The sequence below is a fragment of the Ursus arctos genome, unplaced genomic scaffold, assembly GCF_023065955.2.
Source record: "Ursus arctos isolate Adak ecotype North America unplaced genomic scaffold, UrsArc2.0 scaffold_10, whole genome shotgun sequence".
In the NCBI taxonomy this organism is placed as follows: Eukaryota; Metazoa; Chordata; class Mammalia; order Carnivora; family Ursidae; genus Ursus; species Ursus arctos.
Window position 1 is genome coordinate 48,784,810 of NW_026622764.1, and position 25,158 is coordinate 48,809,967.

At 39.0% G+C, this 25,158-nt stretch overlaps 1 long non-coding RNA gene across 1 annotated transcript in view; it reads right to left on the bottom strand.

Annotated features, from left to right (window-relative positions):
* Window positions 1-25,158, bottom strand: part of LOC113251390 (uncharacterized) — a 187,097-nt gene that overhangs the window by 108,183 nt on the left and 53,756 nt on the right. The window contains exon 3 of the long non-coding RNA XR_008957938.1: window positions 20,700-20,753. This is a non-coding gene — a long non-coding RNA (uncharacterized LOC113251390). The remainder of the gene's footprint in view (window positions 1-20,699; window positions 20,754-25,158) is intronic.

The window sequence follows — 25,158 nt, forward strand, 5'->3', positions numbered from 1 at the left end:
ACAGCCAACCTAATTTACGAGGTTGTAAAATGCATATAGATTGTATTTTTAAATGTGCAAATAAATTTAAAGGTACAAGTTATGGTTATATAACGCATAGGGAAGGGATTTTAAAATTAAGGTGAAGAAGGTTATCTGAACAGGGAAAAATAATAGTGTTTAGTAGCAACTGATGACCATACCGATAAAGTTTTGCCCTTGTTTATATAATTCCAAACTCATTCAAAAAATTCCAGAATCAGCTTTATGTCTTCAAAAAGAAATACTATTTTTTTTTTACCACAGTGATACTAATATTTACATTTCTGAAGGACTTTATGGTTCATGTGACATGTCAATCATATCTGGTTCTGTAGTTTCTCTCGAATTCATCTATGATTTATTTCCAAGTGGATTTGTCCATAACCTTATTGTAGTTCAGCAGTATGCCTGTCCCCATTGAGAACTGATTTGTAGAAAGGTCTTTGGCTTCCCGCTGTCAGTAAAGAGAACATGTAATCTCCAAGAATGATTAAGGTGAAAGCTCAAGTAAGTTTCTTACTTTAGAAAAATATCAAAACTCCTTGAGATTGTGCTTCCTGAAATCCCGCTCCTTGGACTATATAATTCAATTGCTAATCATGAGAACATCTGCAGTTTCCAATTTAGACAGGGTGAAGTTGGAACTTCTGACTCCCAAAATAAGATCATGGTCTCACCTTTCCATGAATATGCTTCCTGAATTTCCTGGACATTTCTTCTTTACTTTTCGTGTACTCAGATACAGAATTTTATATTAAGAAACCAAACTTTTCCATGAGATTTTTTAAAATTCAGTTTTGTTTTGATCCTCATCGATCGCCTTCAGCATGGAGATACAGCCTTCCACTCTCATTACGAAGCCCAACCAAGAATCTTGGAGAGTACTGTCCTGAGCATTTAGTCATGAAAGCAAATCCTTGAAACCTTCAGCCCCGTTCATTAGCATAAATCCAAACCTCCTGCCAGTAGCTGCAGGGCCAACTCTAAGCTGGGCTCCCTTTCCAGTCAATATCCAAATAAGAAGGAGGTCTGTACTTACAGAATTTGAATTATTACAGCAGGGAGTGGAGTTCAAGCCATAAATAAAACAAATAGCTTGCTCCCCATAAAGCTGATCCTGGGTAGGAAATCAATTCCCTCTCGGCAGAAAACAACCAGTCTTCCACCACCCAGAAGGTTTGTTTGGAAGACTGCCAGTCGCCTAATGGGTGCTCCATAAATACATCTCAGATTATTCCAGTCAAATCCATTACAGTCTTTTCAGGACAAGTCAACGTGTCAGCATGACCTTTGACATTGTCCTCATGGGGCCTTTCTTGCTTCTGCAGAGCAGGGATTGGATTCTTAATGACTCTAAACTTTGGTTTAGTTCTTTCTTCTGACTTGGTAGTTGATCTTGAAAGTTCTTTCAATAAAACAGGTCTTGCTCAGGAGATCTTTTATAACTTGGACAAGGGAGAGCCATCTGACCAAAACAATTAGGTAATGTCTCTACTGCAGATCAGAGACCCATAGTAAATATATTTTTATTGCCCTTCCTTATAGTCCTGTGAGTTTCTGACTTAAAATCTAGACTCGAAATTAATGTACAAAGAACTTTTTCCGAGCGGGCCCTTCAGCAGACCAATCATAGTCACTCTGTGCAGACATTCTGGTTTGTGCATCAAAAGGTATCCGATCCACAAAAAAAAAGACAAATATGTCATGAAATAATTTCTCCTTTTCACATCATATTTTGTTCTCTCTTTGTAGGTAAAATTGCCTAATTCAGAAATCTAAAATCTTCTGTAGCAGTAACACAAAGATTTTCCCCTTTTCAATTTCTATGAGTGGAATAATTTAAACCCTGTATTCTTGCCCATGATTCACAACTTTTTATATTCCTTTCCCACCCCTGACCTCACCAGTCCTGCAGTAGGGTATTCGTGGCATACGTAAGGGTTTGAAATCCTGAGGCCATGGGCCAGGTTTTGTGAACAGTGCTTTACACATTCTCATTTGCTCCCCCTCTCTCTCTCTGCATCTTACTCTTGCTCTCTTTCCACTTGTTTTGTTTACAAATGCTCCCATTAATTACCCCATTTTTTCCCTGCATGAACTCCATGATTTGTTCTCCTTGCCTCCATTTTAAAAACAAGGAATGTGAGATTTGTGCGTTTATCTAAGGTAACGCAATAACCCGTTCATTTGCTCAATTCCGAACTGAGGTCAAAGTCCAGTCTTCTGCTTAAAATCCTTCAGTGTCCTCTAGGTGCTCTTTGAACAAAGTCCGAAGTCCTTGGTTTGGATGAGAAGACCTTGTCTGTCCCACCCTGCCTCCACCTCCCACCCCTCACCTCTGTCTCCCCCTACTTCCCATCAGTCACAGGCACGGCTATCCATCCCCCAGAGCTCCATGGCTTCTCTCACCCATCGTACTCTGCATAAACGATTGTCTCCCCCTAGAGAACTCTTCTCTATTTCCTAATAAATGTTTCTCACCCCTTATTTTCATCGTGTATTTTCTTCTTCTGAGAAGCCTTTGGTGACCCCCTCCCTCAGTGCGGACCCCAGAAGTGCCCCTCATATACTTTTTCACAGCACCCAGCATTTCTCCTCACACATTAATCACAATTGTTATCTAATAGTTATTTGCTTAATTACATGCTCCCTGAAGGCAGATAGTGCTCAGAACGCTTCCCACCAAAATTGGTAATCAATGAATATGCCTGAATACATATAAGTGAATATGTATGAAGTAACTAAAATGCATGAAAAAAAGGCTCTGCCTACTAAGGCGATAATCCTCCTATAATGTGTTTAAATAACTTATAAAATCATTAAATATTAATGACCCTGTTCTTTCCATTTGGATGTTTTAATTGTGCTTTCAATCATTATTTATCATGTGTAATGGTCATGGATGATATGATGCCAGCATATATAATGATCTAACTATTTACAGTCACTTTTCTCTTAACAACTACTTTATCTTTTTTTATTTGTAAACATCTTTATAGATTATCTAAGAAAATATGATAACAAATTATGCTTGGTATACACTGTACACTAAATATACACTAATAATACATATTATTATTTTCCCAGTTTTACAAATACACAAACTACAGTTTAGACTTCCCAAAGGAAAGACAAACATGAGATATGGGTAGTTCTGACTTCAAAGCCTGTGCTCCTAATCACCATGTTGCATCATCTTTCCAAAATGTTCCCCAAATATTCACTTATCCAGTATCAAAGGTCCTCAATATATAATCTCAGAAAAGTGCAACTATACCCTTGAAAAGTGCAAATCTACCCTTCATAAATGTGCCACTGGGCTTCTTTATAATGTTACTTATAATTCATTATGATTGGTCAGACTATTTTTCAGTCTGTGCTGAAGACTCCTAACAATCCTAATGAATGAATATTGTATTATAATTACGCATTATAATCAATATTATCATATGGATAAATAACTGTGCTCTTTAATTCAATCCAGAATTTGTTTATTGAGTATTTAATATATATCGATAATGTCAAAGATCTTACCTATCACTGGAATTCAAATCATACATACCTGAAACATAACAATATGAAACAAAAAGTAATTAAATATATAAATAAGTAGTAAATAGAGGATCTACCTGGGATAGGAGAGATATTATCAGGGCAAGAGATCTGCATCCTAGTTCTTTCTCATCATAATGTCTGGGTCCTTCATTTGGCTCTTAGACTTTGTATAAATAATCTTCCATGTGTGTTTTCTATTTTTCCTGAACTAGACTACTTCCTTGAAGACAGAGCTCACATTGTATAGTACTTTTGTATCCCACATAGTATCTTCAGAAGGCTTAGTAAAAGCTCAATGTTCAATTAATATTTATTTACTCTCTAAATAGAAACAATGGGCCCCGTTATTAAGGCTTTTGAAGATCATAACAAAGCAATTAAATGGCAAGGTAAAATCTCTGAATACTGCTGAGCAGTGGGGATTCTTCATGACCTTAGTGTTTTAGTAAGATTTAATTGAGACCAGTGGGAGAGAAGACAAGAGTAGGAAAGACTGGATCCACGAACATCCGTTTGGAAGCTTCAGTAATAACTCAAAAGAGGGAACTGGTGGAAGCAGAGAGAGAAGAGAGGGAAGAAACATTTTCAGGTAGAACTAAAAGGACTTAGTGACTGATTTCTGAGATGGAGCTGAAGACAAGCCATCAGTCAAAGACAAGTTCAAGGTTCCATTCCTGCAGAACACAGATAATGGCTTGGTCATTTCCAGGGATAGGAAATTAGGAAAGGATGTCGACTGGGGATGTCAAAAAAGCAATGAGTTGTACTTGGAGATGAAAGAAGTAGTCATGAAATTATGTAGCAGTAATAGCTGGAACATGAACCTGAATCGGGGAAAAAACACTGGAGATCTAGGTTTGGTACTGGGCCACATAAAGCCGGTAACCAAGGCCATGAGTCAGAATAATAGATTATCACACTCTGCATAAAGGCAATATGTATTTTCTTTCAGGTCGCTGTCTCTAATTTCTTAACACTTTGCTAAGATTCTATTACATACATAATATACCTACAAAATTTTCAAATCTTATTGTACTTCCATATGTTTTTCCAAGTTTAGTTCTTTAAAATGAATTCAGACCCTCAAGACACTGAATGTTGTAGAACTTCAAAGGTTTCTTCTTTCTATTTACAGTGTATTTTTGTCTTATGTTGTAATTCCAGAAACTAAATGCTGCACTATGCCACTCGGAACTGTGTTTTGTTTCTGCTTTGTGTTTTTCCTAAACACTGCTAATATGATTAATGAACCAGACAAAAAAACTGGAGTGCTGGCTTGTTTTCTTCTCTCCCACCTCCTATGGATGTGAATGAAAAAGGCACTTCGAAAAACATTCTCTACTCCCCTCCTTCCACCCTAGGGAGGAAATGTACATTTTCTGTTTCTAAGTTACATGTCCTTCCTGGCATCAGGCTTATTCCCAAAAGGTTTTCAACTCAAAAAACAATACGTTTTCTGTGCAAATCACATAATCAATCTAAATTTTAATAGCGTCAATGTTGTGCCTTTTACCACGTCTACAGCAATATAGAAATGCAAGGGTGACCTTTAGAGGTTCCCACTTCTGGAACTTACTTCTCATTCATTGAGAAAAACTGCCACCCTTTTGGGGTATAACCAAATGATTCTTCACAACTCCTGCTACCTTTCATGATAGCTTCAGGGGTTGTTCACTTTGGTTCTATCTTTGCAAAAGTCATTTATCAAGCACTGGCTACTTGGCTGTTACCAACTAAAGCCTATTTTAACAGATACTCTTTTAATATTAAAATCAAGAAATACTGTTAGTAACAGTAATTAAAAGGGATCAGAAAGAAGGGCAAATATATAAGTTCAGGTTACACACCTATTTCATGTTATATTTAAGAGAGAAACTTTGGCTAAGATACATTAATTGTTCATTGAACATGTGCTCTGCCCTGTGAAGAAAAGTTCTGTTTTCTTGTGGTGAGAAAAACACACTTTCTCTCTGATGAGATTTTTAGACAGGCGGAAAGGAAGGGTGTGGCAAATTAGCTGTAACTGAGTGAAAGCCAAATGATATTCAGAGTGTGTCTTCAGAGGATCCAAACAATCTAGCCAGATGTAATGATGGTATCTGGCAAACACCCCGCCCAAAGGAGAGGAAGTATTATGGTCTGACTGAATAGGCATAAAAGCACAGAAGAAACTGGGGAGGGTATTTGTGCATATGTCTTGTTTCCTCAAATATCCAAGAAAAGGCTGCACTGTGAAAAGATGACAAGAGGTTCGCCTAGGAAAGGATTATTTGCGTGCATGGAAACAGCATTAAACACACACACGCACGTGTGTGAACGCACACTCACGCATGCATACATACACGTGCGTGCGCACACAGGAGATCTGACTTTGGGTCCCTATCCTGATTGAAGATGAAAGAAAACTTCTACTATCGTAGCCAAGATCGAGTATTGGGTATTAATTTTGGCAATGTAAGATGTTCAAGTAAACTTACTCGTATGACCTAAATTCTGGGTCTTCCGTTAAATCTGTGTGATTCCCAGAGACACTAGCTTCCCATCGTGTAAGGTCTCAATAATATCAGTTATCACATCAAAGAATTCTAGAAATTAAATGTAACCCGTCAGTGAGAGATTCCCCTGACAAAAAAGATCAAAGGTGGGTTTGCATGTGTATGGTGTGGGGAAAGGGGGCCTGTTCCCTTAGCCATAATCCCTGAGAAAAAAATTTGGCATTATCTCTCCACTAACAAGTATCTTAATTTGGAATGTATTTTCCAACTTGGACCTATCTTTGCTAAATGCAACAAAAACAAAAGGCATTAAACACAAGATAATTTAGTGATCATCGTTCTGTTACAGATCAAATATAGGAAACTAAAACCCAAAAGTTCCATGAAGAATCAAAGTGCCTGGATCAGGAATGCTTCTAGACGTGGAGACCACCCTGTGAGAGTCTCCTAACAGCTTGCAATACAGCCTGCTGCTTCTGTGTCAGCCGCTGGAAGCACCCATGCATGGCACATCTAATCTCACCCTTCCTCACTAGCATGAGGAGGGCTGTCCCCATCTTCTTCCTGTGTGGTGCACTGTGTTGTGGCATGTGTCTTACCCTCGATATTCAATGACTGCCAGCCCTCCCCACATGGACTGATTAGGAGGAAAAGAATTCTAAAATTTCCTGCCTTTATCTGTCAGAGCGTACCGCTCCTCTAAGCAATGCTCACAGTTCTAGCAATAAAGGCGCCAGGTCAGGGATTTGCAGTCGCTCTTCCTGAAAGGCATGTGCTCAGTTTTCCGCATAATGTAATGTAGCACGGAGAGTTTCTCCAGGAGGGACGGCTATCATGATGGCTATTCACAGAGCTGACCCATCTCGGCGTCAGTGCTTCACCTCTCCTTCTCAGCCAAAGCGAAGCATTAATTCTTCTCAGGTAAGACTGGTGGGCTCACCTTAGTCATCAGGAATCCCTGCCTTTCTACCAAAGGAGATGCCACTTTCTATGTCTTTTCTCTCTAGAGACCTAGGAACTGGTAACGCTGTAATTTCCAAATTATCAATATCTCAATTCAAGTAAAGCTGTTGTCCTACATGAAATCTAAGAATGACGGCCTAAAGACTGCCTCCTTGCCTCTCCATGAACTATTTCTTGCAGGTGATAACAATTTGAAAGTTAAGAGCAGATCCTGAAGATATAAGGAATTTTCAAAAATTGGAAGACATGAGAGTAAATGTCAAATTAACTTTATAGGAGGAGTGCTAATATCAGTCAGCTTGCATCACTTTAAGTTTCAGGAACAAACAACTCCCAAATTTCAGGGTTTCACAAAATCACTCAGATGACAGCAGCAAGTACACCACGGCTCTGTTCTAGGAGCCAGGGTGAAGGAGTGGCAAGCGTCTCACCCATGCTGTTCGATGAAACGGGGAGAAGAACCACAGCAGAACCAAGCAATGGCTGTGAAAGCTTTCCCTGATCAAAAAAATTCACAGGCCAAGATTGATGTCAACATAGTGGAGAGGTATAATCCTCTTCCAGAAGTGGTGAGGAATTAATTAGGAACAGTAACATAATCCACCCCAGTTCTACACGGTGAGAAGCAGTCCTCCGTGACTATACCCACATAATATAGAGGCCATAGGCTCGCATGCCCATCAGCGAGTTAAGAGAATGAGATGTAAGGAAATGAGATATATAAGCCTGGCCTACTATTTCACTCCAGGCCCCAAGCATCACTTAGGTGTCAATGAAAACTTTTCTGGCACAACCCCAATGAATTCTTGACTTTGCAAGTTCACAAACGCCAACGCTTATCTGTTCACTTAAGAATGAACAGATTTTAGGGGTGCCTGGGTGGCTCAGTTGGGCATCCTCCTCTTGGTTTTGGCTAGGGTCATGAACTTGGGGATGTGGGATTGATTGAGCCCTACAGCAGGCTCCACACTCAGTGGGGAGTCTGCTTGAGATTCTCTCTCTCCCTCTCTCTCTGCCCCTTCCCCACCACATGTGTGTGTGTGCTCTCTCTCTCTCTCTCTAAAATAATAAATCAATCTTTGAGAATGAACAGATTTTGTTAACTGACCCACATTATCCATTCTTACAGGAGAATTACTGATAAATCAGGATATTAATCTAAAGGGTACTGATCAACAGGATATAAATTAAAGGGGAACTGAAACAACTGAGCCTTAACTCCAGACATCCACTAACAGCATCAAAGATTGTGGAAAGCCAAACTGGTAATTTGAAGGTTTCCGTTAAGCCAAGAATCAAAACAAAAGGAGTTGGATAGCAAACCAGATATATAATTTTTATTATATTTGAACTTTCAAACAGAACTTGCCCTTCTAGTTATTTCTACTATATAATCTCTCCCTCACCTCTGAGTAACTCAGGAGTTATTTCTGATACGAGCCCAGCCTCCAGTTTTCATTATACTGTACACCATTAAGAGATGTGACTCTCATTTGCATTTGTCATGAAGCCACTTTCCTTCATTTCTCACAATATAATTCCAAGTTTGTAGATGCTGTGCCACTAATTCTATTTTAAGCAAGTCGCTTTCCGGTTTCAAGGATAAAAGAATTTCTAATTCATCACAAAAATATTTCCATTCTACATTTTGCAATGGATGATTTCTGATGATTTGCTGAGAACTTGTTCATTCCACTTGCCTTGTAAGGTGAAGCAGCTCCAATTAGGCCGTCGATACGTGATGGCTGTTTCATTTTCATTTCCTCTAATAATTTTAAGATCTATCCACTCATTATAACTCATGGAATGCATCTGATTTACAGATTGGTTCCCCAGAGTGCTAATGACCCGATTCAAAGGTAGAAAACCATTGGGACCACCTGAGGCTGCCTGTCAATCAATCAATCAATGTATATTTGTTGGATTTCAGAAATGTGGAGAAGATATAGTCCCCGCCCTCAGCGAATCTACCAAGGACTATGTGAGAAGAATATAGAGAAACCTAATGTACAAGGCACTGTTTTAGAGGAAATGTCAAAGAAGCACATAATATCGTCGAGGACTAGAGGAGTCAGGAAAGATCTTCTGAAGACTTAACTTTGAAGAACGTCATGATTCTGACGGGCAGAATTGGGCAAAAGCACATTCCAGATATAATTACTTTTTCTTCTAGCTTCAGGCAGGAAACAGTTCTGTCTTTTTCTCTTATCAAAGGCAAGTTCTCAGACATCTTACCAATATTTTTATATGTTTTTATTCATTCTATTTACTTGATTGATCACAGTTGCTAATGACCTTTGCATATTCATCACTTACTAATTCCTCTCAAAGTGTAGTGACCCAAACGGCACTATTATGATCTTTAATGACAAAAATCACCACGCTTTGTTGTCAATTTGGTCAATGCTTCTCTGCAAACTGTCAGTTTTCTGAATATAAGGCAGAGCACACAGAATGCTGCCTTAGAGCGAACAGAATAATTGTGAGGATAGCTGCTTAGGGTTCTATCAAGGAAGCGAAAAGCAAAACTTTTGCGCAAAGGCTGATTACTGGGCAAATGTTTTGGATACTGCAGGCGAACCTATCAGTTCCTTTGTAAAGCCCTTTCCACTTCTTGAGGATGAATATATACCTAGTCCATAAGATGGAGCTTTAAAAGTCAAATACTAAAGCTAGACGACCCCTGTTTAAATTCCAGCTTCTATACTTACCAGATCTGCAGCCCTGGGCCAGTCCCTTCGCCTTTCTTAGTTACTCTCTCAATAAAATGGGGATAGTAAGAGGAGCTAGAACATAGCGTAGTGTGCGCTAAATGAGTCAGTGCCTCTAGAATGTTTGCAACAGCACCTGGAACATCATAAGCCATCAAGAAGTGATGCTAAGCCCTAAACTTAGCACAGAATAAATGCCATAAAATTGTTTGCTCTTATAATTATTATTGCTATAAATGTTACATACATTTAAGAAACGGGAATGCCGACTGACAATAGCCCAAACTGACATGACAGAAGGGTTAAGTGGGTGGAAGAATGCAAAGTATTTATTATCAGCTTGTCAGGTGGAGACATTTTCAGGAGAATAAAACTTTAAATGTGGTTGATTCTGTAAGTCGGAAATTTACAAGTGGTCTATGGCTCATTAATGAAGCACTAAATTGGACAATCAGCATTAATGGGAAGCGCGCAGTAGAAGCGCCGCACATCAAGCTGAGACGCTGGCCTGATGTGTAATCACACACTTCAGCGATTCACTTCCCAGCCCTCTCTGTGTCATCCTCCAGACCAGAGAGACGGAGAGACAGGTTATCTTTATTCACAGAGGACGTTTTATCTTTTGTTTATTAACTGTGTCCTACCTCCTTTAAAGAAAGAATTACAGTTTAAAAAAAAAAAAAAGGGACAGTTAAATTGGTTGAAAAAATATTAAGTTATGGCACAGAGAAGAATAAAATTTATCAAAGAATTGATGGATATAGTTATTTTGATTAAATATAAAACTGAGTTCAAAACTGGTTGGTCATCAAGGATAAGAACAAGTATTTCATGCTACTGATAACAATCTTAGCAGGAAATATTTCAAACTCTATTTCTCTTCTCTATATATGACATGCTTTTTCTACTAAACAGGTAGGAAATTCTCCAAACACCCTACATCCATTCCCCCACTGCTTTAAAGTTTTGTGTTCCCTTTATTTAATATGAGGAACTGGCCATTTGTCATGGACGTTTCTTTATCATGTCTCCTAGGAAACCTATCTAATCCTCAGGCAAATAAGCCTATTTGTATGATGGCCTTAACTCCCAGGATCCCCTCCAGAGATGAAGGTAGCAGTCTGCAAACTCCCATCCTTGAGGAGCTAACCTTTTGCTTGTGTGATTAGGCATCTGAAATACATCTCACTTTCCTTTTATAGCTTATATTTCCTGGACAGATGATTGACATGACATCTCACAGTTTAGTATCACGGAGCAGTTAAATCCTACTCCATTACCTGTCGAATTTAGTTTCTTAATCCCAAACACAATATGCACACAACTTAGCCCTATCCAGCTTTTATTTAAAGCTCATGTCATGGTGTTTTATGCGGAGTCAAACGGTATTAAATGGTGTGGAGTGAAGCAAATGGAAAGATTAATTTTGTAATGTGACACTAAAGGAAAGACTTTAAAACAGGGATTAGAGACTGGTCTGCTCAGGGAAAATACTGAAACATATCCATTATGAGCACCAATACCTCTATCTACCGGCATGAGAAAACCCAGCTTTATAAGCACAGACTCAATATTCTTAGGGGGAAACACAACTAAAATGGAATAAAAAGATTAACATTTCTGGCTAGAAGTAGTCTGGCACCTTGCCAATTTATCAATCTCTTTCCCTATAATCAAAAAGTTGTTAAAGGAAAACTAAAACCTACATTTCTACAGAAGAAAAAAAGAAATATCTATGAATGTAACTTTTAGAAAACCCAGGCTCACAAAGCCTTGCAACCAACTCACTACTCTCAAAAGTAATCATTACAACCATTTTGAAGAACAGAAGTTACTATGACTTTTCTACAAGCAAAAATACAAGAGAATTAGGAAAATTACTTAGTTTTTATTTTGTTTAGTTTCTTATGTTTTCTCTGATGTAAATTCTTTTGAACGTAATTAAAGGGAAAACATCCATATTAAAGAAAACTCCATAATAATCTTTTGAAGGCTCATTATTTTGTCTTGAGAAGCAGCTCAAGGAAGACATGAAGCAAACTTTCAGTGTATGAAGGGCCATCACACAAAGAATGTCTGAAAGATTCCGTGAAGAGGAGAAATGGCATGAGGTATACAGATAAGAATGAAGGGCAAATTTCCTGACAGCTAAGGCTGATAGAGCCTGGGATGTGTTACCAAGGGAAGCAGAGGAGTCTCATTTTTCAGAAGTATTTAAAAACATGATAGATTCTCATCTCACTGAACAACAACATATTGGATTTCTATTCTAAGTAGAGCAGTATACTGGAGAGTCTTGGGAGTATTCAAAAGCAATAGAAACCTATCTCTAACTCTGAAGAACTTTGAGTGGGAGAAGGGAAAACAAAACTATAAAATTATCAAAAAATACTGAAACAAAGTAACATTGGCAAACTATTTAAGTTGGAGAGTAGACAGTCATGGAGGTAAACACTTCTGGAGTAGCCAATATACAAAGCCATACAGATTGATGGAGAGAAAATAGGGCCTCCCAGGCAGAGAGGATGTTGGGGGGGAGGGTAAAGAGAGAGTCTAAATCATCATGAAAGTACTGAATTAAAAAATATATATATACATACTGATGTATTCTGTTTTTCCTCTGAAGAAAGAGAATGGTAATCATTTCTTCACATAAAGCTACATCAAGTATCTTTATACATAACACATTGTCTGATGGAGAACAACTCAACAAATGGAAACAACTGTTAATAATGATCACCATCATTGTCACATCTTCATCATCCACTTCGATGGCCTCTGTCCCCACCACCAGCAACAGAGTTGGATTTAATACTTAGGATTTCTGGGCGTTCCATTCCTAGCGTGATCTGCACTCAAATTGTTTCCTCTAGCCAGCTCACACTCATGCTGGTTAACATGCCTCAAGCTTAGTGATTCCTGTGGTGTTAGCAGTACCTGATAAACCTGAAATAAGAGATTCTCTCATTCCACTCTATGTTTAATAGGAGTCACCCTTGTCTGCACACAGAAAAGCTAATGCCTCAAACCCAAACTCTTGGGACAGACAAATCAACCAGATGAAGCCACATTAGTGTTCAAGATTAATTTTTACCTGGCATTTCCTCAAAGAAAGATCTACGTTCTTGTGAAGGATATTTTTCAGGTTTTTTGGATTCATATTTATCATTTTCATGTGGGTGGTGAGTGATTTTATTAGTAGTATTCATTCAGCCCTATAATTTGGCAACTTTCAGCAGATATACTCACTAATTTATCATTGTGAATTCTATCTTCAATCAGAAGCAAAAAGTTCATTACTGCGTTCAACATAGTCCTTAATGAATGTGCTAATTGGGAGCACATTAGAACATTTCATTTGCTTCTGTGTTTATTTCTAAAGAAAAGTAGAGGGGCACCTCGGTGGCTCAGTCGTTAAGCGTCTGCCTTGGGCTCAGGGCGTGATCCCGGCGTTCTGGGATCGAGCCCCACATCAGGTTCCTCCGCTAGGAGCCTGCTTCTTCCTCTCCCATTCCCCCTGCTTCTGTTCCCTCTCTCGCTGGCTGTCTCTCTATGTCAAATTAATAAATAAAATCTTTAAAAAAAAAAAAAAGAAAGAAAATAAAGAAAAGTAGAAAGTTTGGTTTCCCGCGTATGTTTACCATTAAGTAAATTTCACTATAACACAACCATTTCCAAGTTCCTCACCTCAGCACTGAAAAACTTGAAAGATTAAAAAGAAAAAAAAATTTCTCCATCAAGATATTTTCGTAAGTGATATTATTCAAAGGGACATTGTTATAACTTTTAACAGAAATGGCTGAGGACATTACGGGGTGCCACCATCTTGTTACAAATTCATGATAATAACCAACACGAGCCTGCTGAGCCTGTAACACTCAGCAAAATCCCACTCTATTGCAAAATGGAAATTCACAGATTCAGTGCACGGATATTTACTTAGATGTTCACTGAAGGACATTTCACAAGGTTAAAAAAAAATTTACTTCCTAGAAGAATCATCCTTTCAAAAGGGCCCAAATTATGCTCAGTTCTCAAAGAACCCGTTTATAGTTTGCAGACATTGCTTTCTGGTACATATATCTGATAAAATGCCTTCCATTGTTTAAAAAAAAAAAATCATGTTTCATTTCTTGTTCCCTTGGTGTTCAAGTCACAGGCTGCTTCTTACTCCAGACCCTTATGGAATAGACTTGGCTGTTCAATGAGAAATAGGACACTGCTCCGGACATGGAATTGCAGATTCTATCTCCATCCTCCTTCAGGACCCAGTAATTATTCTATTCAATAATGGCATGGAGTTTTGTTGTAATTCGAGTAAATCAGGGTGGGAAAAACAACAAACAAGAAAATTATAGCCCTGAATTTTAAAGAGAAGCTTTGGTCTAGTGTAGAGAGCCTGGGTCTCTTGTGTAAGGACATGAGTTGGAATCTCAGTCTGTCTCTTTCTTGCCTTTAAAACCACTGGCAAATCTCTTAGCCTCTCTAGAAATCATTTTTTTCATGTGCATAAATGCAGAAAATAATAATCTACCTCAGAATGTTATTGAAAGAATCATGAGGTAACATACAAAATACACTGGCAAATTATGATCAGCAAGGAAGACGAGGGTTACCATTATTCGTAATAATAATACCAGCAAAAATCATATCCTCCTTACAGCTTCACTTCAATGGGATGCTCACACCCCTATCTGGCCTATACAGGCAAAGAGCTGCAGACTGTAACATCAGATATCCAGATGGCTGGCTCTAGCCCTTGCCAGGCCTTCAAACTACTTTAGTCCTTTCTTACCTCCCGTCTCCGCTTACCCAAATATCACTAGTCCTTCAAGGTCTAACTTGTGTTTTATCTCTCCTTAAAGCAACCCCAAAGTCCCAGTTATAAAAGAAGGTGTACTAGGTGTCCCTTTGCATGATACAATCTGAGAGGGCAACAGGTTAGTTTCCACTATTATTAAACACCATCCTCACCATTTGGCATCTATCTTAAAATGCGACACACTAAAAATTTACAAGCATTTAACATTTTAAATACACACACACACACACACACACACACACACACACGGTTTCCACCTCAACCGGGTGTATCACAATTCAAGTCTAACACTAACTACCCAGAGTTACCGCAGACTTCACATGTCAAGTTTCGGTCCTCCACAATGACAGGCACACTTTGAGGAACCCCAGGCCACCCATACTTCTAACTGAATGATTATAAATTCAGGGCTCCCACAACCCCCACAGGTTCAATAACTTGCTAGAATAGCTCACAGAACTCTGGGAGGCTCAATGCTTATGATTATAGTTTTGCTATAAAGGAGACACATCGGCTAGGTCTGGGAGGGAGAACCGAGCATTCGTTCCCTTTCCCTGCGGAGTCAGGGGGCATCACCCTCCCTGCACATCAGAGTGTTCACCAACCAGGAAGCTCCAATAGGCTTTGCTGTCCAGAGATCTTACTGGGATTTCTTTATGTAGGTATGATTGATTCAATCACTGGCTGTAAGATTGAACTCAATCTCCAGTCCACCTCCCTTCCCCAGAGGTCAGGTTGCCCAAAAGTTCCAACCCTCTACTCACATAATTGTTTTTTCTGGTGACCCCATCTGGAAACTACTGAGGGACCCCCTATGGTCATCTCATTAGCATAACAAAGATATTCCTATCACTCGGGAAATTCCAAGGAAATTCCAAAAATTCCAATTTTGAAGCTCTGTGGTAGGAACTGAGGACAAAAACCAAATATATTACTTTACTATGTCACAGTATTTTCTGTTTGTTTTTGCCCCCCACAGTAAAGTATAAATTCTGTGAGGCCAGAGACCTCATCTGTCTCATTCACCTCTGTACCCCTACCAACAAGAAGAGTTCTAATCATACGGTAGATGCTCAATATTTATTAACTGAATGAATTAATAAACATATGGAACATGGATGAATCGATTCTACCATTACAACTTTTTCTTTTGAAACTTGAAAGACTTAGTAGTTCTCTGGCCTCTCATAAGAAAACACAAAATCTATGACAACAATCATTCATAAACCATCAACAGTCCAACCAATATTTACTGAGTACCCACTATGTGCCCGGTGCTGTTCTAAGTGCTACAGATTTAACAATTGGCCCATGTGGTTTTAGCACTGGCGAGTTCGAAAGCTGCCATGGTCTTACTGCTGATATTTCCTATTACCATTTCATGCAATACTTGAAGATTAATCACCCCAAACACCACTTGTATTATGTCTTTTGTAGATCAAATGCCTGGAATTTCATCCACACTCTACTTGATCAGTTCAAGATCTATCACATTCCAACCAAATTAATCACTCCCATGCTTATCATCCCCTAGGACGCATGCTCTATTTTTTCGAACATCAGAGCACATTTGACTCATTCCCACCTTCAAGCTCTTGCTCCTCCATTGCACCCTCCAGGGATGTGGTTCTCTGTTTTTCTCCCTTAATCTGTATCTGATTCATCTACCCATCATGATCCCGCAGAAGGTCATGGCTTCCCGCATCTTTCTATCCACAAAAACTCTCAATTCCCATACTGCTTGTGTCTTTAGTCTATACCACTGGGCTCTTACCTTACTAATCATAAAAATGTATTATAAAAGATTATTACCAATATTGTTCAAATCTGACAGAGTCAAATGTTAACTGATTCTTTTAAATTACATTCTCCACATCTGGAAAAGAGTTCTAGAATATTGGATTCCTATCTGCGTTCTTGTGAACTCCTAAGCATTTAGAATCTGTAATTTAATGTCTGACTCTAACATTTTACAATTCGGCAAAACTGATTAAACAAAAACAAAATAACTTCAGGCACCATCCACTTATAAACATTATTATAGATTTTCTGCTAAATTCTTTCCTGCAGAATTTAACGTAATAAGACAAGCTATTTTTTTCCCCTAATCTTCAATACCTCCAAATAGATATAGGAGCCTCCTTATGGTCAGAAGTTTCAAGGTATATACAGCATACATGTATGTTTCTTTGGGGTCCACACCAAAATAAATAGAGTTATGATACAACTGTGTATTTGTCATTCACAATAGAAAATTATGTGGGCAGCTTTCATTATAGCTGGATAAATTTAGATAAATGAAGTGTGTCAACTCAGTAATTACTAAATGTTATATGTGAAGCAATTAAAGCATGAATGTCTTTAGACACTGTTGTAGCTACAGGCTGATTTTTTTTTAAATGCATTGTGACTCAAAATAATAAAAGCTGCCTTAAAAATAAGTCAAAGGAGGAACAAAGGTGAAGATACCCTCATAAACATTCTACCTTTAGGAAGGTTGGATTTTACCCTTTGGTAATCAAGAGTATAACATAAGGTGACTTTTTACAACAACACTGTCTTCCACTGTGGTCAGAAATAACTAATCCATAATACTTTCAATGTTCCTAAGAGTGTAACTGAGGCAGGGACACTATATTTTTTCATGCAAGATTAAACTATGATTCAGCAACTAAGGCAAGACAAGAACCCACAATTCATATATTACATATTAAAACATACCCTCATGACACCCCTAATATTAGACCATTTCTCAAAACCAGCAAGGTTTGAATTCCCTTATAATGAACAAAATACAGCATATATAAACTTTGACAATAAGGCTATTTCAAACAATAGTAATTCATAGATGGTGTCCTAAAGCGAGTTGATCAATACACTCTTTTCTCTCTAAATATGTTGCAGTAAGATCAAGCCATGCATTCATTTGTTAAGCTCTGTGAATTCTCATCAGTTCTGGGAACTACCAATTTTACCTATATTGATATTTGGCTCTAACTTAAAATGGAAAATCAATATTTTAGAGAAAGAAATGTGCCTTGCTCTTTAATATTTTTCCTCTTTCCCTCCCTCCCTCTCTCTCTCTTTCTCTCTCAATCTCTCTCATTCTCTCTCCTTTCAATGACCAAAAAATTTTCCCCAGGGTGATATAGTCCCAAATGCCAAGAACTGGTAATGTCTTGTCTAAAACACAGTGACAACTAACATCTGTTTGGCTATTATTTTTAAATCATTCACGGGATACCACCCAGTTCCTAAAGATCTGTCCATTTTGCCCACCGTTTGGTTGGTCCTTGTCAGCGGTATCTCTACTGGTAAGACAGCCCCAGAATTAAGGCTGTATGAAACACGATGGCACGTACTGTACATTTTTCCCGTCTCTGATTTTAAGCTGGGCACCTGGCTTCACAGAATAAAGTAACATTTCCCAGCCTATTAAGTCGAAGTAAGCAGAAGTAAAAGGTAAACATCCCAGGAGTGTTCTTAAAGGAGAATGCCCCTTTTCCTATTTCTTCTTCATATACCCTGAAATGAGAACATAGCAGCTAGATTGGAAGCAGCTGAATCACAAAGTAGAAGACATATATTGGTGATAAGGAGGCAAGGACCTACAGCGAAACTACATCTCTGATGAACCAACTGGGGCACCACATCATCCGTTGGTTGCTTATTCCTGCCTTCCTACCTGTGAGAGAAATGTCAATCTCTACACTAATTAAACCATTGTTCTTTGAAGGTGTCAGTCACATGCAGCCAAATTATCCTAACTGATACAAACATAAAAGTTCAATGGGTATCTTTCCTTTATCTGGATACGTATGATGAGTACTCTTAAAAGAAGAACACATATTCCATTGTATTTGTCATTCGATTAAATGATCCTTTCTGCTCACCGCCTCTGAACTCTACTTAATACCTTAAAATATGTTCCTAAAATAATCAAAAACAAAACAAAAAAAAAACCTACACTTTTTTTAAAGGAAAGGAAATCTGTGTGATGCTGATAGCTCTATATGCCCATACTTTCAAAGCTACATGGAAACATCCCAGTATTATTTAGTCTTACGAGCAACCCTCAATTCATCAAGTACATGCAGTCACAAATGCCTAGTCCAACCTAAACGTAACCCCACGTCTTCACAAATGCCAGTCATCCGGAAGACCTTTGCTTTTACTGTGTACATAAACCAGCTCCAGTCCTATGGGGCCCAGGAACAGCGAGATCCAAGGAATCCCTGCACTGCTTGCATTCCTCGTCACTGAACTCTCATCAGTTTCTTCCTTTTTTTCCCATAATTAAAACCTTTCTTTAGTTTTCTGGGGGTGTTTCTGGTTTTATTATTTTTTTAAATTTTTTATCTGAGCATAGCTGACACACAATGTGACATTAGTTTCAGGTGTACAACATAGAGATTCAACATCTCTCTACGTTATGCGATGCTCGCCACAAGTGTAGCTACTATCCGTCACCACACAACGCTCCCACAACAACATCAACCATATTCCCTATGCAGTGCCTTTCATCCCTGTGATTTATTCACTGCGCCACTGGAAGCCTGTACCTCCTACTCCTCTTCACTCATCTTGCCCAGCTCCTTACTCCCCTTCCCTCTGATAACCATCAGATTGTTCTTTGTATTTATAGGTCTATTCAGTTTTTTGTTTATTTATTCATTTCTTTTGTTTTTTAGATTCCACATATGAATGAAATCATATGGTATCTGTCTTTCACAGTGTGGCTTATTTCACTTAGCATAATACCTTCTAGGTCCATCCATGTTACCAGAAATGGCAAGACCGACCGCATCCTTTCTATGGCTGGGCAGTATCCCACTGTGCACATACACCACACCTTCTTCACCCACATCTCCCAACAGACACCTAGGCTGCCTCCCTACCTTGACGATTGCAAGTAACGCTTCGATAAACATAGGGTGCATATATCTTTTCGAACTAGAATTTTTATTTTCTTTGGGTAAATAACTAGTAGTACAATTACTGGATCATTAACTTTGTTTCCATCGACAGACAGGGCTGTTGTGTGTGTTTCAGATCCAATTTCTGACAATAAACACCACAGAAATTTCTTACCACCCATCTTTTTCACTCTGGCCCCCTCTTTCTGTACAATTCTCCCATCTTTCTTGTCTTTTCCTCATCTTCCCAGTCCTGGGACACCACTTTGTTTTAGAATTCTCAAAAGACTGTCTTTAATTCCTATTACTTTGCAAATCAGGGTAACCTTCTTTGACATAATCCTCTATTACCAGCTAGGAATTAAGGATGGAAGGAAATGGGGGGAGGCCTATGGGTACTTTCACAATCAAAAGTTGCACTGGCAAGGAGAACAACAAATACAGACATGAGAGATATAACCTATATCTTCATTTATGAATAGATATCAAAAAATAAAAGTATCAATGTGTCTTAACTTTAAACCAGATTAAAGTTTAAATAGCTAAGGGGACTTTCTTCTAGGTAAGAAAAATCGCTGTGAATGAAAAGGTCGCTATAAAATACCTATTCTCCAGACCTTCAGAGCACATTCTCCAGGATTCTGATTTTTCTTCTCTTTCCCATTCCATAAGCTCAAGCCCTCTACTTATAACACCACCAAGTTCTTCTCATTTCTAGGGCATTGCTTTTTCTGCTAAATTGCATTGCTTTCCAAACCACTTCATTGGAGTTTCTTTTCCAAATTCATTTTTGATCTCTTGTGCAAAAGGAACAGAAGTACTTTTGACAACATGTCTCTTGAATTAATTAATGATAAGGTTGCCTCGTTCCCTTGAGTAAGGGCATGACCAGACTACATTTGTTTTTCATGAGTAAAAGGATGCACTCATCGTAACTACTTCTTAAAATCCTCATATAGAGAACTAAGCCTCTTTCTTAAAATCCCAAGCATGAATTCCTTCAGAAGATATTGTCCTAGAATTTTGAGAAGGATTTCTGCATTTTTTCTGATAATCATCAATTGAACACTTTTTATCTCCTGCTATCACACTGGTCACTAGAGCTACTGAAAGATAAGATGATTTGATTTTGTACTCTGGAGGAGGGAGAAAGTGGAAACGAGATGTGATAAAGATATGATAAGGACCTATTTGAGTACAAAGAAGGGGCGCTTACCTTCATCAGGGAGGTACCACTGAAAGCTTCGTAACAGAGATATCTGAGTTGACTCTTGAAAGACAAAGGAAATAAAAGTTACATAGAAAACACCAAGGCTTAAAGGTCACCTCATGCAAACCAAACAACATGAGCAACGATTTGAAGGCATCAAAACTTCTGTGCCAGTAGTTTAGAATTGTTGTAGCAGTAACTGTAAAGTGAGAAATGGAAAAAGATATGTTACACCTTACTCATGTGTTTAGTTACTTCTCTGTGTTTCTTCTGTCTTCCCCATTAACACTGTAAGAGGAAGAATTCTCTCTGCCCTTATTTCCTCAGCACCTAGAACAACATAGTTGCTCATTAATTGAGCACATAGGTGCTCAATAAATATTTAATGATTGAATGACTCTTAAGTATAGACAGGAGGAAAGGTCGTACAGCATAGGGACGAAGAACATGAGCTCTGTCCAAAAAACTTGTGCACACATACAAGGAGGCATGTCTAAGAATGTGCATGGCAGCACCACTGAAAACAACCACGTCCTGGATACAAGCCAACGCCCAGCAACTACAAAGCAGAGCAATCAAAGGTAGTATCTGCACAAAACGGTTTGTTACATAGTGTCGAAGTACAGTAACATAGGTGAGACTGCACAACAACATGTCTCAAAGAACTATGTGCATTATGACCGCTTTTTGAAGTGAAAATCACCTAAAATAAAAGTGTATACCGTAGGGGAAAACAGATGATCACGTAAGTGTATACAAAAACAAAAGTAGGTTCAGAATGACAATAACTTCAGAGAAACGGGGAAGGGAAATAAAAGCATGAGTCATATTTTTAGGTTTAGATTATTGTCAAGGTCTTAAGAGTCATGTTTTGGGTGGCATTTTGGGGTATGATAACATTATTAAAAATACTGAACTATCCATGCATGGCAATGTTGAGAACGTGTCATAAAACAAACACGAAGCTGATTCTGTGCAACCAAGACCCAAAACAAGGAAAAGGAGGGAAAAGGGGTGATCCTGAGCTCCTGTGTTCTCCTGGAAGTGGGAACAGGGGCAGGGGTATTCCATGCTCTGGAATCAGGCCATCTGGGCTCAAATTCCAAACATGTAGTTTTCTAGCTGTGTGATCCTGGATAAATTCTTTAAAGACTTTGTGCCTCAGTTTCCTGAACTCTAAATGGAGGGAATAAAAACAATACCTTCATTTTAGGGCTGTTTTGAAATTAAATATATGTAAATGCATATGTCTACCACATAATGTTAAGTAAATGTTGTAATAAATCCAAAGAATAAATGAATACTGACTGTTAATAGTACAGGACCAGAAAGTAGAAGACCTTGCATATACGCTAAATAGTTTCTTCTTAACCTGTAAAGGCTTTGAGAACTCCAGAAAAAGTTTAAGTCAGGAGATAGTATGATTAGACTTTCATTTTAAACAGGTCCCCGTAACTGCAATATCATGGAGGAGTATAAGAATTAACAGGGAGGCCAATTAATGTAATATTATAATAGTTATGGAGAAATATGATGGAATCCTAATTTAAGGCAATAGTGGTGGAAAAGGAAAAGTGAGGACAGAAATGACAAAACAGTGAGGAAACAGAATCTTGGTGCACAGTTGTCTGTGGATGAGCTTGGAATGACTCCCAGAATTGAGGATTGTGGGATGAGTGAAGGCTGGCACTGTTCCCATGATAGGAAATACAGAAAAAATGGAGGTTTCCCGATCTAGATACTATTGACATTTTGGCATGAATAAACCCTATACATAGAGAAAGAGCAGATTTACAGGGGAAGATAATGAGCTCAGTGTTGAATATATTGGATATGTCAACTTTCAGATGCCTCTGGGGCATACAGGTGGTGCTATCTAATAAAGAATTAGATGTTAAGAGTATGATTCAGGACAGAACTCTGAATTTACAATATAGATTTGGACACTTAATTTATATACTGTAACTAAAGCCATGGGAGATAGAGTCCACCTATGGGGAGCATATGCAATTAAAGTACTGAAAATATACCAGTTCAGTGATGAGCAGAAGACGATACACTAGCAAATAGATAATTTCTTTTTTTCTTGTCTTATTGCACCTGCTAGGACCTCCACTGGAGTGTTTCATAGCAGAAAATAGCAAGCATTAATATGTTGTTCGCAAATATAATAAGAATGCTTCTAAAATGTTCACCACTTTGAATGGTACTTCTTTCAAAATGTTAGTGGATGTAATGACAAAGATTGCTAAAGAGCTCATTTCCAAGGAGATAAAAATTGGACCGAGGATACAGGTAGAGGAATAAGCTTGAACAAAGTGGCATACAAAGGCAAATGTACCTCTTTCTCCAACAACAGAGAAAAGGAAGTGGGGTTTTGATTGTTTTCTAATAATTACGTCCCTTTCTTCTGTATAAAATATATGAAGTATTTAACTTACTTAGACTAACTTTCATTGCTAGTATGCCAATAAAATCAGACCAGTATTCTGAGCTACACATTTACAGGTTTGGGGAATAGAAAGGAGTTTATGCCTACTAGTCTCATCTTTTTTTTTTTCCTGGTAGGTAATCTGGATGTAGACATCTTAATGGATCCAATGTGCCCCCCACAAAAGTCTAGCAACCCAAAGCTTCACATGATAAAGCTGAACAGGACTGACCCCATTAGGGAAAATGATCTTTATATATGATTTTGCTCCATGATTAAGTTAAATTCTGCTGTTACTAAAGACTTTAGAAACATTTGGAAATTCCCTCAGGTTGAGACAGAAGAATCCTCTCAGAAAGGCAGCGCCTGGGTGGCTCAGTTGGTTAAGCGTCTGCCTTCGGCTCAGGTCATGATCTCAGGGTCCTGGGATTGAGCCCCGCATTGGGCTCTCTGCTCAGGGGGGAGTCTGCTTCTCCCTCTCACTCTCCCTCTGTGCGTTCTCTCTTTCTCTCTCTAATAAATAAATAAATATCTTAAAGAAAAAAAGAAAGAACCCTCTCAGAAAAATGAAGATGCTGAAATAGAAAATCCAGAATGATGCAAGTCAGGGCTTGACAAACTACAGCTTGCAGACCCTATCTTTCTGTTTCTCTACAGCCCATAGGCCCTTGCACTGGCTAGCACTAGAGTCATAGCAACCAATCCCAGGCACCCACCCTGTGTCCCATGCTCCATCCCCACCTGCCTCCCCAGCCCACAGCTGACCCTTGCTGCTACCCAGAGCCAGCTCTTATTGCCCCTTGAATGTGAGGGGCTTTGCTGTTAGCGCTGGGGGATGGACCCTCAACCTAAGGGTCACCTCGCCACCAGGCCCCACCTCTTGAGCCAGTTGCTCTTCTTCTAGCAAACAGGTGCAAAGCCTACCCACCACCTGGGACAGCCCATTCAAGGCAAACAGCAGAGATTTTCTCCCTTGTTGTAGAAATGTCTTCAGTTTTGCCTCTTGATCCCACAGAGCCTAAAATGTTCACTAGCTCGCACAGAAAAAGTTTGCCAATCTCTGGAAATTTCTTGGACATTGAGTAAGGGGAGGAGCCAAGAATAAAAATTTCTTCCAAAGAAATTTGCATTCATTTGTCTAGCTAGGGAAAAATGTATCTTTTTCTTCCTAGGTAAACTGAATTACCAAATGTAAACAAGAAAACTTTGTTACAGTTAGGGTAATGCAGGTCGTCTTATCTGGAACACCCTGACATTTTAGGCCTAGTAAGTCCTATGCACTGAGGGATAGAAGGAGCATCCCTGACCCCTAACTTCTAGAGCAGGGAGCAACCACATGCCTCTCTCCAACAACCAAAATGTTTCCAGACATTGCCAAATGTCCTCTGGGATGGGACCAAAATCACCCCCCAGGTTGAGGACTACTAGAGTAATCAAAAGGTAATCAAATCCCCCAGACCTGGCTCTTCCTAGTCTATCAGTATTTTAACTTGGTATAAATTACTTCATCACTTCGGGGAAATTATTTTAACAGTATTCTTTCCCCAGTAAGCATAAGAATATTAATCGCTGGGACATCCGTATCAGAATCTTCCCCCCCACATGCACCCTCGGTGATGTGTACGGGGAGGGGAAGGGTAGTGGGGGACCGGATGGGAGGTAAAAAGGGCAGCACGTGAAAGCAGAGAGAGGAGGTGAGCACTCCAGCCAATGAGGGTGCTTCCCCCCTGAATGTGCTGGAAATACAGAAACCAGGAAAGGGGACCAAGCTAGGAACCAAGGAGTTGTTATCCTACAGGAGTCCAAAGATTTGCCAAAGACAAAGAGGCCAGAAGCATGGATTAAAGCAGGGATGCAGAGCCTGGACGACGATGGCAAGCACATCACATAAATGGGGAAACATCCAAGACAGTTGCTTTGAAAGACTTCACTGCCTATGGCTATTATTTGTAGCTGCCATATGGCATCTCAACGGCCTCGCAAAGCTGAAAGGGCCAGAGAGGATATTGACATAACTGATCTGATCTTATTGGC